Source organism: Oncorhynchus keta, chromosome 15 (genome assembly GCF_023373465.1).
Source record: "Oncorhynchus keta strain PuntledgeMale-10-30-2019 chromosome 15, Oket_V2, whole genome shotgun sequence".
Lineage (NCBI taxonomy): Eukaryota > Metazoa > Chordata > Actinopteri > Salmoniformes > Salmonidae > Oncorhynchus > Oncorhynchus keta.
Window position 1 is genome coordinate 41914647 of NC_068435.1, and position 9536 is coordinate 41924182.

The window sequence follows — 9536 nt, forward strand, 5'->3', positions numbered from 1 at the left end:
ATTACTCTCCGGGTGATACCCTGAGGTCAGGCTGACCGAGACCCCCGACGTTCCATAAATGCCCTCCAAACACGGGAGATAAACTGGGGGCCCCGATCAGAAACTATATCCTCGGGCACCCAGGAAGTACCGGAAGACATGGGTGAAAAGAGCTTCCGCAGTCTGTAGGGCCGTAGGGAGACCGGGCAATGGGATAAGACGGCAGGACTTAGAGAACCGATCCACAACGACCAGGATCGTTGTGTTACCCTGATAGGGGGGAAGGTCAGTAAGAAAATCCACCAATAGATGGGTCCACGGCCGTTGTGGAACGGGAAGAGGTTGTAATTTACCTCGTGGCAGGTGTCTAGGAGCCTTACTCTGGGCGCACACCGAACAGGAGGAAACATAGAATCGCACATCCCTCCTCAAAGTGGGCCACCAGTACTTCCTCTCAAGACCTCGCACTGTCCTAAAAATACCTGGGTGACCCGACGAGGGTAGACAATGAGCCCATCGAATCAATTGATCACGAACAGCCAACCTGACACTGTGGAGGCGCAGGTTCCTCCCTTAGCGCCCGCTCGATGTCCGCGTCCACATCCCATACTACTGGTGCCACCAGCTTAACTGCCGGAATGATGGGAGTAGGATCGATGGACCTGTCCTCAGTGTCATAGAGTCTTGACAGCGCGTCGGCCTTAGTGTTGAGGGAACCTGGTCTATGCGAGATAGTGAAATGAAATCTGGTGAAAAACATGGCCCACCTTGCCTGACGAGGATTCAGTCTCCTAGCTGATCGGATATACTCCAGGTTACGGTGGTCAGTCCAGATAAGGAAAGGGTGCTTAGCCCCCTCAAGCCAGTGTCTCCACACCTTCAGGGCCTTAACCATAGCCAACAACTCCCTATCCCCCACATCATAATTCCGCTCCGCTGGCCCGAGTTTCTTCGAAAAAAAGGCACAGGGGCGGAGCTTCGGTGGAGCCCCGAACGCTGTGAGAGCACCGCTCCAACCCCAGCCTCGGATGCGTCCACCTCTACTATAAAGGCCAAAGAAGGGTCCGGATGCGCCAACACCGGCACCTCAGTAAACATCGCCTTCAACTTATGAAAAGCTCCGTTCGCCTCTGCTGACCACTGTAAACGCACCGGCCCCCCCTTGAGCAGTGAGGTAATAGGGGCAGCTACCTGACCAAAACCCCGGATAAACCTCCGGTAGTAATTAGCAAACCCCAAGAACCGCTGCACCTCCTTTACCGTGGTCGGAGTCGACCAATTACGCACGGCCTTTACGCGGTCACCCTCCATTACCAACCCAGAGCTGGAAATGCGATAACCCAGGAAGGAAACTGATTGTTTAGAAAACTCACATTTCTCCGCCTTCACATACAGGTCATGCTCCAGCAGTCGTCTAAGAACCTTGTGCACCAGAGATACATCCGCAGTGTGTGTAGATCAAAATAATGTCAATATACACCACTACACCCTGTCCGTGCAGGTCTCTGAGAATCTCATCCACGAAGGATGGAAATATAGCTGGAGCATTCTTTAAACCGTATGGCATGACGAGGTACTCATAATGGCCAGAAGTAGTGCTAAATGCAGTTTTCCACTCATCTCCATCCCGAATACGCACCAGATTATAAGCACTCCTGAGATCCAGTTTAGTGAAGAACTGCGCTCCGTGAAATGATTCCACTGCCGTAGCAATGAGAAGTAGTGGGTAACTAAAACCCACCGTGATGGAATTTAGACCTCTATAATCAATACACGGACGCAAACCACCATCTTTTTTCTTCACAAAAAAGAAACTCGAAGAGACAGGTGACATGGAGGGCCGAATGTACCCCTGTCCCAGAGCCTCGGTGATATAAGTTTCCATAGCCACCGTCTCCTCCTGGGACAAAGGATACACATGACTCCTGGGGAGTGCAGCGTTACCCTGGAGGTTTATCACGCAATCCCCCTGCCTATGGGGTGGTAATTGGGTCGCCTTCTTTTTACTGAAAATGATAGCCAAATCGTCATACTCAGCTGGAATGCGCACGGTGGAAACCTGGTCTGGACTCTCCACCGTTGTCGCACCAATGGAAACCCCTACACACCTGCCTGAACACTCATCAGACCACCCCTGTAGAGTTCCCTGTTTCCACGAAATCGTAGGATTATGAATAGCTGGCCAGGGAATCCCCAGTACCACTGGAAACGCAGGTGAATCGAGAAGGAACAAACTAATTCGCTCCTTGTGATTCCCCTGCGTAATCATCTCCAACGAAATTGTGTCTTTCCTCACCAGCCCTGACCCTAATGGTCGACTATCTAAAGAGTGCACGGGAAAAGGGGGGTCTACTTTTACTAACGGAATCCTCAACCTCTGAGCGAGTCCGCGATCTATAAAGTTTCCAGCTGCGCCTGAATCTACCAGTGCCTTATGCTGGAGAGAAGGAGAATAATTAAGGAAACAAATTAATAGGAACATGTGACCAACAGGAAACTCTAGGAGAGTGTGGTGCTTACTCACCTTACTCACAAAAATCCAGAAAATCACATTGTATGATTTTTAAGTCATTCATTTGCATTTTATTGCATGACATAAGTATTTGATACATCAGAAAAGCAGAACTTAATATTTGGTACAGAAACCTTTGTTTACAATTACAGAGATCATACGTTTCCTGTAGTTCTTGACCAGGTTTGCACACACTGCAGCAGGGATTTTAGCCCACTCCTCCATATAGACCTTCTCCAGATCCTTCAGGTTTCGGGGCTGTCGCTGGGCAATACGGACTTTCAGCTCCCTCCAAAGATTTTCTATTGGGTTCAGGTCTGGAGACTGGCAAGGCCACTCCAGGACCTTGAGATGCTTCTTACAGATCCACTCCTTAGTTGCCCTGGCTGTGTGTTTCAGGTCATTGTCATTCTGGAAGACCCAGCGACGACCCATCTTCAATGCTCTTACTGAGGGAAGGAGGTTGTTGGCCAAGATCTCGCGATACATCCATCCTCCCCTTAATATGGTGCAGTCGTCCTGTCCCCTTTGCAGAAAAGCATCCCCAAAGAATGATGTTTCCACCTCGATGCTTTACGGTTGGGATGGTGTTCTTGGGGTTGTACTCATCCTTCTTCTTCCCCCAAACACGGCGAGTGGAGTTTAGACCAAAAACCTCTATTTTTGTCTCATCAGACCACATGACCATCTCCCATTCCTCCTCTGGATCATCCAGATGGTCACTGGCAAACTTCAGACAGGCCTGGACATGCGCTGGCTTGAGCAGGGGGACCTTGCGTGCATAGTAGGATTTTAATCCATGACGGCGTAGTGTGTTACTAATGATTTTCTTTGAGACTGTGGTCCCAGCTCTCTTCAGGTCATTGACCAGGTCCTGCCGTGTAGTTATGGGCTGATCCCTCACCTTCCTCATGATCATTGATGCCCCACAAGGTGAGATCTTGCATGGAGCCCCAAAACGAGGGTGGTTGACCGTCATCTTGAACTTCTTCCATTTTCTAATAATTGTGCCAACAGTTGTTGCCTTCTCACCAAGCTGCTTGCCTATTGTCCTGTAGCCCATCCCAGCCTTGTGCAGGTCTACAATTTTATCCCTGATGTCCTTACACAGCTCTCTGGTCTTGGCCATTGTGGAGAGGTTTGATTGAGTGTGTGGACAGTTGACTTTTATACAGGTAACGAGTTCAAACAGGTGCAGTTAATACAGGTAATGAGTGGAGAACAGGAGGGTTTCTTAAAGAAAAACGAACAGGTCTGTGAGAGCCAGAATTCTTACTGGTTGGTAGGTGATCAAATACTTATGTCATGCAATAAAATGCAAATTAATTACTTAAAAATCATACAATGTGATTTTCTGGATTTTTGTTTTAGATTCCGTCTCTCACAGTTGAAGTGTACCTATGATAAAAATTACAGAACTCTACATGCTTTGTAAGTAGGAAAACCTGCAAAATCGGCAGTGTATCAAATACTTGTTCTCCCCACTTTACATCTGAGGAGAAAGCTGAAGTCTCTTCCTATCTATTGACATAAACATATCCTCCATCTGATTCCCTGTTAATCCAATAGATAGCAGTAGGAGAGCATATGACGTCTCTTAGCCAGTTTAAACCAGTTGCGTCTGCTTTGGGTAGTGAGTCACTGTGCCAAAATGGCTGAACAGAATTTCAAGCCTCACATCTTAAAATGACCATAGCAATCTTGGCTTTTAAGAGATGGAGTTTTAAAAAACACAGACACAGAAAGGTGAAGAAACTTCAAACCTCTTTTCCCACTTTTCAAATTGTAAACGATGAGCTAGCTAAAAAGCGCATGTGGATGGAGAAGGAAATGCATTGCTAATGACCATCAGGGTGTACCCTTTCCATGCATACTGTAACGGCTTTCTTCCTGGGAAGGAGAGGCGAACCAAAACGCAGCGTGGTTAGAGTTAATGTTCTTTAATAAGAGACACTTAAACTAACTACAAAACAATAAATGTGAAAACCGAACAGTCTTATCTGGTGCATAGACACATAGACACAAAGACAAGAAACAATCACCCACAAAACCCAACACAACACAGGCTACCTAAATATGGTTCCGAATCAGAGACAATGACTAACACCTGCCTCTGATTGAGAACCATATCAGGCCAAACATAGAACACACAACATAGAATGCCCACCCAGCTCACATCAACAAGGAAAACACAAAGAACCCCCCCCAAGGTGCGGACTCTGACCGCACAACCTAAACCAATAGGGGAGGGTCTGGGTAGGTATCTGTCCGCGGCTCTGGCTCTGGCTCTGGCTCTGACGCTGGACGTGGACCCCACTCCATCATAGTCTTTGTCCACCTCCTTAGCGTCCATTGAGTGGCGACCCTCGCCGCCGACCTTGGCCTAGTAACCCTAACAAAGGGCCCCACTGGACTGAGGGGCAGCTTGGGACTGAGGTAGCTCAGGACTGAGGGGTAGCTCAGGACTGAGAGGTAGCTCAGGCTGGTTGACGGCTCTGGCGGATCCTGGCTGATTGGCGGCTCTGGCGGATCCTGGCTGACTGGCGGCTCTGGCGGATCCTGGCTGACTGGCGGCTCTGGAGGATCCTGGCTGACTGGCGGCTCTGGAGGATCCTGGCTGACTGGCGGCTCTGGAGGATCCTGGCTGACTGGCGGCTCTGGCGGATCCTGGCTGACTGGCGGCTCTGGAGGATCCTGGCTGACTGGCGGCTCTGGCGGATCCTGGCTGACTGGCGGCACTGGCGGATCATGGCTGACTGGCGGATCCTGGCTGACTGGCGGATCCTGGCTGACTGGCGGCTCTGGAGGATCCTGGCTGACTGGCGGCTCTTGAGGATCCTGGCTGACTGGCGGCTCTTGAGGATCCTGGCTGACTGGCGGCTCTGGCGGATCCTGGCTGACTGGCGGCTCTGGCGGATCCTGGCTGACTGGCGGCTCTGGCGGATCCTGGCTGACTGGCGGCTCTGGCGGATCCTGGCTGACTGGCGGCTCTGGCGGATCCTGGCTGACTGGCGGCGCTGGACAGACTGGAGACTCTGGCGGCGCTGGACAGACGGGAGACTCTGGCGGCGCTGGACAGACGGGAGACTCTGGCGGCGCTGGACAGACGGGAGACTCTGGCGGCGCTGGACAGACGGGAGACTCTGGCGGCGCTGGACAGACGGGAGACTCTGGCGGCGCTGGACAGACGGGAGACTCTGGCGGCGCTGGACAGACGGGAGACTCTGGCGGCGCTGGACAGACGGGAGACTCTGGCGACGCTGGACAGACGGGAGAATCTGGCGACGCTGGACAGACGGGAGAATCTGGCGGCTCTGGACAGACGGGAGACTCTGGCGGCTCTGGACAGACGGGAGACTCTGGCGGCTCTGGACAGACGGGAGACTCTGGCGGCGCTGGACAGACGGGAGACTCTGGCGGCGCTGGACAGACGGGAGACTCTGGCGGCGCTGGACAGACGGGAGACTCTGGCGGCTCTGGACAGACGGGAGACTCTGGCGGCTCTGGACAGACGGGAGACTCTGGCGGCTCTGGACAGACGGGAGACTCCGGCGGCTCTGGACAGACGGGAGACTCCGGCGGCTCTGGACAGACGGAAGACTCCGGCGGCTCTGGACAGACGGGCAGCTCAGGCGGCGCTGGGCAGACGGGCAGCTCAGGCGGCGCTGGGCAGATGGGCAGCTCCGGCAACGCTGGAGAGGAGGAAGGCTCTGGCAGCGGTGGACAGAGGAGCTCTGGCGCCTCTGGACTGAGGGGCTCTGGCGCCTCTGGACTGAGGGGTGGAAGCTCTGGCAGCGCCGGACAGGTGGGAGACTCCGGCTGCGCTGGAGAGAAGGAAGGCTCTGGCAGCGCTGGACAGGCGAGGCGCCCTGTAGGCATGGTGCGTGGCGCCGGCACTGGTGGTACTGGGCCGAGGACATGCACCTCAGGACGAGTGCGGGGAGCTGCCACCGGAGGGCTGATCGGGTGGAGGTGGTACTGGTTAGACCGGACCGTGCAGGCGCACTGGAGCTTTTGAGCACCGAGCCCGCTCAACCTTACCTGGTTGAATGCTCCCGGTCGCCCTGCCAGTGCGGCGAGGTGGAATAGCCCGCACTGGGCTGTGCAGGCGAACCGGGGACACCATGCAGAATGTGACACATACTAAATGTTTGCACTTTTGGGGGGTGGGGGTGATTCTTCTGACATTGCCAGCAGTAAGTTTTGAGTTCGATTTTCAAAATGACAAGACCTGTAGCTTTGAAATGCTATGTCACTATAGCTGTAGCCTGTAGCTTTAAAGTTATATGTTTGGTACCACCCAAACTCACCAGGCACTGTACAGGGCCAAAAACAGCCGCTCAGAGTTTAACATAAGGGATATTTTCACATTCATAATTTCAACAGCTTTTTTGTTGGTAGAGTATTAAATTGCCTTAAAATATTGTTACATTTATTTTTGTAAAGTAAGACAACTTTTTTCTGTAAATGTACCTTTGTGAATATTACATTTGGCCAAAAGATTTTTTACAAATGATTTCTATTGTAGGTCAAAGAATCCAAGCAGTAACATCTTCCTAAATATGATAAATTATAAATCTACTGATGTCTTGCCACAGATTCTTTACATGAATACAAATCCAAAATAGATCTAACACTGTCTCTGGGTGGTCGTTACAAAAGGTACAATTTGAGTTTGTCTTTTTCATATAGTGGTTGGCAGAATAATATGTATGAATCATTTAAAAGAAACTTCCTTGATGTTGTTAATAAGTAGGTATGTGTGAGGCAACATCCAAACATTTGTTTCCAACAGATGTTCCAACAGATGTTATCAATAAAAAGATTTCAGTAATGCATGACATGAGGTATAGATAGATTACATCCTGTTGAAACAATGCAATGCAGGTTTACACATCTAGTTTTTCTGGATCTATGTCAAGTAAATGCAAGGGGAAAAAATGGCACAGCACCCATTTTGGGAGGTGGTGTGGATGACCACACACTATAGCAGTAATCTTTTGTTTTTGTATGGACCAAAAGAAAAATACATATTTCCTATTGGTGGTGAGTCAACAGGGGTAATGAAAGGTACGTTCTGAGGGTCAGGTCTGGACACGTTCCTGAATAATAAAGCATCACCCCTGGGAATGGGATCAAAAACGATTGCAAAATCCTTAGGTGTTACAGGTATCTTGTAGAGTGATAAGAATTCCTCATAAATACGTTTTAAAAAACAGCATTTACAAGTTGGCTCACCAATAGGAGATTATTTTGGAACCAACAGGGTTCAAATTTAGGAAGCCTCTAGACTTTTGATCCTTAGTAATGGTTACGCCTAAATATGTAAGTTCTTCTTTCACTGGAATACCACAGTATTTGTATTTGTATTTATTATGGATCCCCATTAGCTGCTGCCAAAGCAGCTACTTTTCCTGGGGTCCAGCAAAATTAAGACAGTTTATACAATTTTAAAAACATTACAATACATTCACAGATTTCACAACACACTGTGTGCCCTCAGGCCCCTACTCCACCACTACCACATATCTACAGTACTAAATCCATGTGTATGTATAGTGCGTATGTTATCGCCTGCGTGTGTCTGTGCCAATGTTTGTGTTGCTTCACAGTCCCCGCTGTTCCATAAGGTGTATTTTTAATCTGTTTTTTAGATCAAATTTTACTGTTTGCGTCAGTTACTTGATGTGGATGTAGTCATGGCTCTATGTAGTACTGTGTGCCTTCCATAGTCTGTTCTGAACTTGGGGACTGTGAAGAGACCTCTTGTGGTATGTCTTGTGGGGCATGCATCGGTGTCAATACCTCTCATAAATAAAAGTAATGCTGAAGTCAATCTCTCCTCCACTTTCAGCCAGGAGAGATTGACAGGCACATGATTAATATTACCTCTGTGTACATCCAAGGGCCAGTCGTGCTGCCCTGTTCTGAGCCAATTGCAAAGTCATTTTTTTGTCATATCGTTGCTGTCCCTCTAATCTCCTGTATTTCTCCTCGTAGTATCGCCGTTCCGCTTTCGCTGCCTCTAACTCCTCCTTAGGACAGCGATACTCTTCCGACTATGTCCAGGGTCCTGCTCCATCTAATACCTCCTCCCAGGTCCATTTCCCCATTAATCGCTGTTCCTCCTTTTCACGCTGCTTGGTCCTGGTTTGGTGGGTTATTCTGTCACGTTCGTCATATTGATGAGACCAAGGCGCAGCGTGATATGCATACATTCTTCTTTTAATGAAGGAAAAACACTAAACAAACTAACAAAGAAACAAAAACGACCGTGCCACTATATCACACAAGTGCTTACAGGCAACTAACTACACATAGACAATAACCCACAAACTATCCAAGGCATATGGCTACCTAAATATGGTCCCCAATCAGAGACAACGATAAACAGCTGCCTCTGATTGAGAACCAATCTAGGCAACCATAGACATAAAAACACCTAGACTGGAAAACCCCCATAAACAAACAAATCCCCTAGACAGGACAAAAACACATATATCACCCTCGTCACACCCTGACCTAAACAAAATAATAAAGAAAACAAAGATAACTAAGGTCAGGGCGTGACAGGTAAACTCGGTCTGTGTAACTATTTAGTTAGGTATTTATCAGTCGTATTGCTTGGGGATGGAAGCTGTTCAAGAGGCTGTCGGTTTCAGACTTGACCCACCAGTCATCTTGCCGTGCGGCAGCAGATAAAATAGTCTACGGCTTGGGTGGTTGGGGTCTTTGACAATGTTCCGGGCCTTCTTTTCACACCGCTGATATAGAGGTCCTGAATGGTAGGGAGCTCGGCCACCGTAAAGTACTGGGCTGTCCACACAACCCTCTGTAGCCCCATGCAATATCAGTGTAGACGAAGGGTTAGGTGACAAATATTAGTAAGGTGGTCCTAATGTTTTGTACACTTAGTATATATAAATCGTATATATTTTTGTGTTTGTATGCATAGATTGTGGGCTGTAGGCTTGAGAGAAGTGGAAATACTGGGTGAAATACACTAGCAAATGAGACATCAAAATGTGTAATAACATACTGCAGT